The 10662-nt window shown below is 41.3% G+C and overlaps 1 long non-coding RNA gene across 1 annotated transcript; it reads right to left on the reverse strand.

Moving 5' to 3' along the window:
* Positions 1-9602: 9602 nt before the first annotated feature.
* LOC120289236 lies at positions 9603-10386 on the reverse strand. The gene is made up of 3 exons (XR_005547156.1): positions 10321-10386; positions 10175-10220; positions 9603-9681 (listed from the first exon to the last, which is right to left on the reverse strand). It is a non-coding gene; the product is annotated as an uncharacterized LOC120289236 (long non-coding RNA).
* Positions 10387-10662: the final 276 nt, after the last annotated feature.

Below are 10662 nucleotides of genomic sequence, written 5' to 3' on the forward strand. Positions count from 1 at the left end.
TCATCCCTCACGACGCCATGGACCTTAGCTCCATCGTCTCAATCCTGGTCAACATCATCCAAGTGGAATACCGGGAGGTCGATTTCACCCTTGGAAACCCACCCCGTCGCTACCCGTGTCGCCATCCGCAGCCTCCTCCCGCATTTCTCTTTGGGGCGTGTCGCTAATCGGGCACCACCGCCTCGCGGCCCCGCTCTTTCTTTTGATGGAGCAGCGCCTCCTCTTCCACTTCACCGGTTTGACATCGGTGTTTTCGCTTGCGTGGTTGCTGTTCCACTACTCCTTCTACTCCGGCCTCTGGTTCATGCTGTTCCTGTTGCTTTCCGTGCGTCTGCTGCGGGGCCTCATTCGAAAACTTTGTCTGTGGTTTTACCGCAAACTCGTTCTCATGATTATCCATGCGGCGTGGTCTCGTGTATGGCGTGGTGGAAGAGCACGGCCACATTTTCTGCGCCCAGCCATGGGTCTCATGCGTTTCAATCCGGAAGTCCGAGCGACGTAGTTGTTAGTATGTTCCCCGCTTGGATTCAGTAAATTTAATTGTATCACCACTTTAAAACAAATTATTAGTACTCTAGGAAGCTAAGCTAGTTTTGTATAAGAGGCAACTCAAGGCTTTGTTCTCTTTATGCGAAGCCTTAAGGAATCCCCAAGACTTCGGCATCAAATTATCTCCCGGACCATAAGAAAAGAGAGTAGGGGACAAGTAAAGATCACCTATGTATCGTTCCTATTCCTAGCCACGAACGGCGATGGACCTTGTAGCAGCTAGATCCAATTAAGATAGGCTAAGCCCTCAAAAGATATCGGGATCTATTGTTATCGAAGGGATTGAAGATACCTCAACAATTGTTACGAAGAGAAAATGGCCGTATCTAGTAGCATATAAAGGGTAGATATTGTTCTTGAGGTTAAAGCTTCGACCTCTTTGAAAACATCATTAGAGTGTTGCAGATTTCCTTCTTTTTCTCGTGAATCTCTTTGTAGCTTTCTGTTTGGCCAAGTGGGTGGATATGTGTCGTTTACATTCTTTGCTGGTGTACTATGTTCTTGTTCATTTATCCATGGGATAAATTGATGCCTTGGTGACGCGAGCACAGCTACAATTTCAAAAGCTTTGATCTAACACTAACATAATTGAGTGATCCAAATCAAAATGAAAGATGTCAGCTTTTTCCATCTCTCTTGCATATACACCGTTACTGCTTACTAGCTATTCCGATGATAATATAGTTGTAGTTTGTCATTGCAGAATGTGGGAGTCGTTACATCATGTAGTCTTCATTTTACCTCTGAGAGGCGACAGCTAGATCTTTGCTGTGGCAAATGCGTTAACTTGCAATCAAAGACTATGTTGTCTCCCTAGCTGATTAACATTCAAGCTGCCGAGGACAAGGTAAGAAAAGAATGCTGAAATGTCGATTTTTTTATGTAGGCGTTAGTTCAAGATTACTGAATTTTGGCAGACTGTAGATGTTAGAACCAAACTTTTCCCATCTTCATGTGCTGTAGAATTTACAGTTCATGTATGCAAAGCTAGATAGATAGTATGCAGATGCTCGAGACAATTCTGTACAAACTACACTCATCTGATGTTCATATTTGCAGAAATAATTAGACCAGCTAGCTTCCTGACAAGTTGATTCATAATCAAATTAGGCATCCCAATGTTAACACTTTGATAAATGGCGGAGCACAAAAGCCTTGCACTTCAAAAATATGATATTTGTCTGTTTTTACTGCAGAGAACAACAATCTTGGATGTCGACTGTAGCAGTGAGTCCAATTGACTTGCATAAAAACGTAAGTTGAAACATCAAACAGAAGGGTGTTCTCCTGATTCCCGAATTCTTTTCATCTTGGTAAGGGCATCCCCAACTCTGCAACTAAATGCACTTCGCTTGCGGCTTTCGGAGACCAGCATTACATGTCTTTTCTTGAGTACCTCCAATTATGTGCCCACTTTTTCCTGCAGAATTTCAACTTTTTCATCTAGTTCAGGCTGTTCAGCAATTACAGGGTCTTCAGGTACTTGCACTATTCTAGCAACTTGTATTAAACACTGTTTGGTATTAGTGCATTTTCTGCTGATTATTACTTATTGTGGAGATGAGTCGATATATATGATGTTAAAGAGGAGTTCACCACATCACATGGCAGCATCTTGTATCCAGTTTTGGCTAAAGGCAGTTTAGCAAGAGAGCACTACTGTGATACAAGCGCACCATGGTAAAACGCATTTGATATGAGTAATCAATGGGCAAGGGCATTCATCAGTCATAGATGGAGGTGATGGTGATCTTTTATTGTTGGTGGTAATTGTGGAAGGCAATCATGATTGACATTAAGACTGCACTGCACAAGAACGTGAAAGTTGAAAGTGCAAAATTTACCAGGCAATGCATAGGAAGTGCACATCAGTAGATCTAATATAAGAAAGAGCATATGCTCGTGGAGGTGATGTTTGAAAGTGGGCCTCTTAAAAGTGCATGGAATGTTGAAGTCAAAGCCGCATTTTGCGCAGAGAAAAACAGCGTCAATGCTCTTCACGACATGCATCAGTGAGCGTTCCTGATACGGGAAGAAGTGGCTGTGCCAGGGTGAACGGGGTGTTGCATAACTGAGGGCAAGTCAGCACATGATTTATGGAGCAGATGAGAGCAGCACTGCTCCAGCGGCAGTGGATGATCGTGAATTTGAGAAAGAAGAGGCAATCCACATAACCATAGACCTCACCTAGTATGCTTTGCACTCGATTCTGGTTTCAAGCTTCACGTTGTGGGACACCAGTAGATGCTGATGGGCGAAATGGCCAAAAAACCGAGCCTTTCTTGCCCTCCAGGTCTTGTTTATTTAGACTAATAGCCGCACAGTCCATGTCAAGGCTGAAATTGCATTTGCTGCGGCGGCAAACTATATGGCAGGCATTGCATTGGAGGTCTACCAATTGATCGAAAGCAAGAGAGATGGTGATCATGGAGACGGGCATTACATCTCTGGAAAGAGATTTGGCGCAGCTCTCATGGAGAAAGAATACACACGTGTACCATCGATAGACCTCCTCGCGGGCTTCGCATTTGATTCTACTTTTCGTCTCTGAGATGATGGGATGTGAGCAGATGCTAATGAGCAAAATGCTGGATGGTCGCATTCTCAGATTCCTCATCAGGCTTAGAGTTGTGGCTAGGTAGACGAAGCAATAGCAGGCCGTGCAGCAACGGTCAACCATCCAAATGGCAAGGAGGAAGCCCGCTTACACGCATGGCAACTCCGACAATCCTCCGCATCATCGCCTACTGTGCGGTCAAGTCGGGGCAGCGGGTGAAACGGGGGTCCTAGGGCGGACAGCATGCCAAATTCAGTGCAACTGGTGAAAGAAAAATTGACACGATTCACGGCAGTGGGCTGAGCCACGGAGCGAAGACCAGCACGCGAGACATTCCAAGCAACTACAACTTCCGCTTAGGTTCCGGAGACTCAATGCATGATCACCAAGGCAAATTAGGAGATGAAAAAAGCGTTTTGAATGGAGTTATAGTTGAGTGACGTCAACACGAAGTAAATGAGGTGACATGAATTGTACCCTACTCCCGTATTATTTGATGTTGTATTTCAGTGTTCATTTCTACATTTTTATTTTATTTTATTTATGCTTCAACGCAATAGTTAATAAAACTAAAGTGGCCCATGAAAAGTTTTATGTCTTGTTCATTTAGGACGCGTTTGGTAACGATTCTGTTCTCGGGAGCTGATTCTAACTAGAAATGATTATTTTTTATTCTGTTCCTAAGAACTGATTCTAAGTAAAAAACGTGTTTGATAACTGCCCAAAATTTTTTATTCTGGAATAGAATTGTGTTTGATACCGTGCTAATTGATTATGTTCCAAATTAATTTCTTTTAATTTTTAAATAATTTTTAAATACTTTTAAATCTTTCTTTCTTTTTACCTTTTTCCTTTTTCCTTTTTTTCTTTTTTTTTTTCCCTTTTCTCCTATTCTTCTTCTTCTTCATTTGGCCGACCACCGGACCAGCCGACCGGCCAAAGGGCCGCGACGCTCACCGGAGCGTCGGCTGCCCCTCGCGAGGTCGGCCCTCGTCGGCCGAGCCTCGCCGGTGGCCGGGCGGGGCTAGGCGAGCCTCGCCGATGGCCGAGCGAGCCTCGCCGGCCACCGGCGAGGCTCGCCCAAGCCCCACCGGTGGCCGGGCCGGCCTCGTCGAGGTTGGGCAAGGCCGGCCTTGCCGGTGGCTGGGCTTGCCTCCGGCGAGCTCACTAGACCTCGCCCTAGCCTAGCGAGCCTCCGGCGAGCTCGCCGGACCGGTAGACGGCAATCGGCGGATGGCAGCAAACGGTGGTGGACAACAATCGCGGGATGTCGGAAGGAAATAATGAGACTTTTATTGTGTTGATTCTTTTTTTGATTCTTGGACGGAGAATCATATTTTTTTTATTCTCAATTCTCTTCCCAATCTGTTCTCGGGAACAAAATTTTTACCAAACGCGATTCTCGTCCCAGACTGATTCTGGGAACAAAAAATCAAAATCAGGCACTGTTTGGCACGTTGCCAAATAGGCCCTTAAAGTCGGCTGCAATTATATGAGGTCTTAAAAGTGCATTCACCTTGGGCTAGTCTATACATTCATTAAAGAGTTCTTATCTAACTTATTCTAAAAGTAACTTACGTTGGACAATTTTGCGAACAATGGTTTTGTCATAATTGTTTAAAAAACCAAATTCACCTATTTTTAATTTTACGAGTTATTTTTTTAATTTATTAGTCGATTGCATTTACATGTAAAAGTAATGTTTACATTTGCCATTAAATACAATTTGTACAAGTAGTATGAGCCGAACCTACTTTTTTTCTAGTTATCAATTTCTGTATAAATGCACATGTTCCGCAACACCCTTGATCCGTAAGCTATGTCAATATGGCTCATTGAAGCAGCAATTGTAATTAAACTGAAGTTTTCTTTTAAATCTTTGAATAGAACTCGATTTTATTTTCATAAACTAAACAATTATCCGCATTGGTTATTTTAAAAATAATAATAATATAGATTGAAGTTGTTATAGATCCAATTCACATATATAACCTACAACTCAACTAATTAAACTGAATTTAGATCCACATATCTATGAAGACTAAGACCAAGGAGAACATTTCTAGAAAGAGCAAAACAAAATAGAGAGGTGCTCTTTCGAGTAATTACAAGTAAACCTATACAAATGATAGAATGAACTACATTTGGATGAAATAAAGATTATGATGCATGCACATTTTATATCTATGGTGATCATCTACTCCTTTTGCTAAAACTTTGAATTTATTATACTAATCAAAGTAATGGTTGGTCCAACCTTGATTTTAAACCGGGTCACACCCTTTTCTGGGGCAAAAAAGAAAGAAGACAAAATGCTCTCTTTTTTGTCATATTTATTCTCTCCTACTTGGGTGTTTACATGTATATATAAACCTCTTTTCAATCTCCTTTATGGACTTTGCGGCGTTACATGATAATCGCATGGCCACTCATGGGTAGAAATGGGGCCTTCAGGAAAGTTGGGAACTTTTTTTAAACAAAAAACCAATTCGAGTAGAATTGACATTAAAATTAAAATTTGAGATTTTTTTAGGAAATTAGCAAAATTCATACTTCCATCAATAATCCAAGGTGTCTTAAACCGAAGAAAATGCAATCTTTTGTAAAATAAAAACATATTTTCGTAATATTTCACCAAGAAAAAAATGCCGTTGCTTCAAAAGTATTTTGGTAGGATTTTGTATATCCAACAATTATAGAAATAGGTGAATTCATGCATAAAACATGGCGACACAAAGATGCTCACGTCACGATATATCATTTGCACAATAAATGGATAATTATAGAAAGGGAGGGGCGGCCGTTATTGGAGTATGGAATTGGTAACATTGTAATGATATAGAGAAACAATAATGATATGTCATTTATCTATTGTTACACCCCAACTTTATAAAATAAGGAAAACAACAATATCATGGTGTCGCGACTTAATCTCAAGTGAACCACTTAGGATTTGGCTAATGGATTACTAAGCCTAAACTTAGCAAGCGCTCTCCCAAGCCCATACCAATTCGCAACGTAGTTCATGTTCTTAACATATAATTGATTTTTAATTAGAAGTTGCCACTAATCCATTTTTAGATGGTTGATTAGAAACCCAAATAAAGTAACGGGAGATTTACTTTACTCTTGCGAACTAGAGATTGTGAGTTCGGGGACTTAATTACGCTAGATTTCTCTAACGCCATTTTAGTACTTTTCTCTTTTATTTTGAAAAAAAATGTTTTGTAAGCAGCTTAAATTAATTTTAATTTACTATGACGTGATCATGCGAGTACGCAAACCACTAATTTAACAAAAGCAATAAATTATGAGACTTACTTTGTAGCAACGAAAGTATCTGTAATGTTAACTCAAAATTCACATCAAAAGCTCTAGATGTGATTCTTAATTAACACGCGGTCACTCAAATTTTCAAGGATTTTCTCTTGTTTAATAAAATTTAATCTATGTGCAATGCAATCTAACCAAATGACCTAATTCTAATGACGGGCAATTTCTAATTAAATGGACCTAACAACAATCACTAAATGACATGCATTTCATGAACACGTGCATGATATTTTTGATGTTTTTTAAATAAAAATTCGTAATTAAAAATTGCTAAAAATAAAAATCTAACTAAAGTGAGATATTATATATTTTAAGTTAGGAAATAGACTAATCTAAATCATATCTTAACTTAGAAATTTATCTTAACATGCAATTTAATTCTAAGATACCATCTAATCTAAATATCATTTATACATGCATTCTAATATAATTAGAACGGTACCTAACTATTTTATCATGCAATTCTATCTAGAAAATTAATTGTAATCTACATGATATGCAAATGCAATTTTTTTTTTTTTTTTTTTTTTGTATTTTCAGGATAAATAAAGCAATTAAAAGATAAGCACCAAATCATTCACGGTCATCAAAGACATTATCCATTTTTCGAATTAGGAAACAATATCTAATCAATATATTCAATTTGATTATTTCGCTAATAAAATCAATAAATTGATCTTAAGCTTAAAAATTAAAATATCAATTTTATTCTCACGTGATTAATTATTCCATCTAAAGCCTTATAGATGGAATAAAAAGTCGACATGCAATTGCGCCTTTGGCAATAAATCCTAATTGAAAATACACCTATCATTTAAATATGCACGTAAGATATTGAAAAGCATGTTTTAGGTAATAAAATATCCAAATTGAATTTAGATAAGATAATTACCTAATTCCACAAATAATATCTACCAAATTTGAACCGAATAAAATCCGCTTAATGGGTACCGGCGTGTGTGGTGGTGCTTACGAGGACGGGCAGCTGTGGGCGGAGGGCAGTGATGGCAGACGGAGGCGCCGGCGTTCGGAGCTCCGGCGAGGGGCAGCAGGGCGGCAGCGAGCAGCCGGAGTCAGGTGCTGCAGCAGGGGCGCGGAGGCAGTGACCAGCAGAAGGATTGAGCTGCTGGCGCGGCGGTGCTTACGGGTTGCTGCAGCGGTGGCAGATGCGGGGGCCGCGGCGACCGGCTTACATTGCTGCAACGGTGGCGGGCGCGGGGCCGCGGCGACCAGCTCGAACAGAGGCGCAGAGCAGTGGCGGAGGCGAGGCAGAGCAGGGGCGCGGAGGTGCAGGTTGCAGCAGCAAACGGACTTCGGGGGACGCGGCGACCGGCTCGAGTTGCTGCAACGGTGGCGCGGCGAGGGGGCTCGGGCTGCTAGTTGCAGGAACGGCGGTGGCGCGGTGAGCAGGGGCGGAGCTTCGGCTGCTGGTGTCGACAGCAGCGGCAGCGAGTGCAGGGGCGGAGGCGCGGCAACCCGGCGAGGAGCTGCACGAAGAAGAAGACCCTGTTCTTTTTTTCTCTTGTTTTTCTCTCACCCGTCCACTCTCACATCCCTTCTCTCTGCACCCCTTCAGAAAAAGACAAACTCCCTTCTTCGTTGACTTTGACCCCCTCAACGAAAAAGAACTCCCTTTTGAAAAACAAGCAAATAGTGAGAGAACCCCAGTAAAATGGGGATATATAAGAATTTCTATTAGATTGTGATTTCATCTCCCTGATCCCATCTTCTATGTGGTATAGGCCTCGGTAAAGGAACTTGCTTGATATGTCTCAGCCATGATCTCGCATCATGCACAAGCGCAATGCTGGGAGAGATGCAGAACCATGTGGTCTGATAGAAATAAGGAATCTTTCAAACAAAGGGGTCCTTCCTCCCCTCCTACTTGTCTGTCATAAGCAGTGTTGAATTTGTCAATTAGCTCATTCATTTTGCTGCAGAAAGGAGAAGAATTATCTGAGTTTCTAAAATGAAGCTCACAATGTTGAGAGCAAACCCACGCATTGACAAGTCAATGTCAATCCAGTCATTATCAATTTGTCTGTGCACCATAGAAACTTCTAAGTTATAAAGCGAACAAACCAAAATTAAGCATATTTCACAAAAGAAAGCTCTCGACTTTGCTACTTTCCCCAAAGTTTAGCTGACCCGTACCAAAGGTTTATCATGTTCCAAGGCTTCCTATAAACAGACTAACTTGAAATCTTGTGAAAGAACAAATGCATTGTGTTGCTCAAGGCCAAATATTGGAGAAGGTTTTCCCAACACCATATCTGCTAGGAGCAATTCCTAACAAGTAGATTGCACAAAAGTCAAATACTAGGAGATGTCATCTCAGTCAAATTGTTCCCGATGAAAATTTCAACTTATAGTATATATTCTTCCAGATTCAGCTAATAACTCGCATCATTGGATAAGCTTTCAGGCACATGACTGGTGTGGTTTGATTTACATACACAATCCTCAAGCATTATAACCCAAAAGATGGTCCAGAGCAATATTTTCATCCTAAATCATGACTCCTGGACATACTCAAAATATGTCAAAAGTAAATAATTCAAAAGTTTGTTCATACCTTGAGCAATTGGCGAGCATGGCCAGGTAAGTAATCAACAATGTATCATTGCACTCCTCGAAAGCGAACATCAAAATTATTCAGCAACTAATGTATAAAAAGAAATTTAAAAAGGAAAAAACGAAACCTCAACTTCAGGGCATGTCAAACTAAACAGAATACTTGCCATCAAAAAGTCGTCCTAAAATTTCCCTGATTCAATAGCTGGCAATCTTTCGAGAAGACTAGTTATTTGTCTCAGCAGAGAATTCTCACAAGGAATCTCACCTGCCAGTGCAATCGGTACATACTCTAATTTGTACCCATAGATACACATCTTCTATGCAACAATCCTTTTTACATTGAAGAAACAGAAGCCACATTTCAGAGGATACATAGGACACGGAGATGGCAGCAATTGGTTCGTTTGTTTTCCCATGTGTGCAAGAAATATTCTGGTAGGCCATAAACATGGCTAATGAGTAACTCGTTAGAATACTCGTCATCTCTTTCAAATTACATGCATTCATTCTCCTGTCTTTTTACACATTCTATAGTAGGTGGGCTCTCCAAATTTGCGGACGGAGGCCTCTCAAACTTCTTTAACACCCCCAATTTGATGCAACTGTCATGACTGATGCATTTGAGTCGCAGCTTTGGCTGTTGCCAGAGAAGCCATTGTGTTATCCTGCAATATCGGTTGGTTAGTTCTTGGCAAACAAGAAAACTACCGATAATCCAGATATATTTTTCACTAAATCCCTGAACAAAAAGCCGATAATCGAGAAAAACACCAATGATCCAGATATAGTTTTCACAGAATCTCCTCAGCAGAAAGCTGATAAGATATGGACCTATGGTGGAGCAGTTGCATCCCTCTTTATTGCACCAGTGAAACACCCATCCCCCAGTTCCGATTAAACAAGACCATCAAGGTTTGACTCTATTTTAAACTCCACCGAGCAGAACTCTCAGGCACGCAATTTTTAAATAAATAAAAAATTCTTTCATTTCTAGCAAAGAATCTGATGCTACCAACAAAGCGAAAACCAGCGAGGACCCACGAAAGAGTACAGAAAATATTAAGGAATTCGAATACCGAGAGAAACTAAAGAAGAGATATAACAAAACAGAAAAAGAAAAAAAAGAAAAAAAAAAAGGAACGAAGAGGAGGGGCTTACATGCTGAGCTGAGAGGATCGAACAGGACCAGTGAAGAGAACCACCCCTACACATTGTGGCAAAACAAGAAATTTTGACAATCAGCAGGCGAGCTTCACCCAAAACAAATATGCGGATATAAAAACCCAGTAAAAAAAAAAACCAACCTGAAAAGCGGGACTTGTCGCAGATTTAGGGCTTCTCAGGAGAGACGGCTTTGAGCAAAGCGGAAAAAGTGGAAGCGAGTCGTCAATGGAAGATTAGACGAGAGAGCAGAGCCATTGCTTCTCGGCCGCCAGTCGGGAGGGACGGAGAAAGCCGAGCCCAATCGGTTATCGGGAGAGAGCGGAATTCAGGCAGACAGAGGTCACGAGAGTGAGCGGAGAGAATGCCATCGGGAGGAAGAAGCGTCGTCTGGGGGGAGCGTTGCCGTCGTCGGAGAGAGCGCGGCCGTCGTCGGAGTGAGCGCTATTTGGGAGAGAAGAGAACGTCGTCGGGTCAGGAAACGG

Source organism: Eucalyptus grandis, chromosome 10, assembly GCF_016545825.1.
Source record: "Eucalyptus grandis isolate ANBG69807.140 chromosome 10, ASM1654582v1, whole genome shotgun sequence".
NCBI lineage: Eukaryota > Viridiplantae > Streptophyta > Magnoliopsida > Myrtales > Myrtaceae > Eucalyptus > Eucalyptus grandis.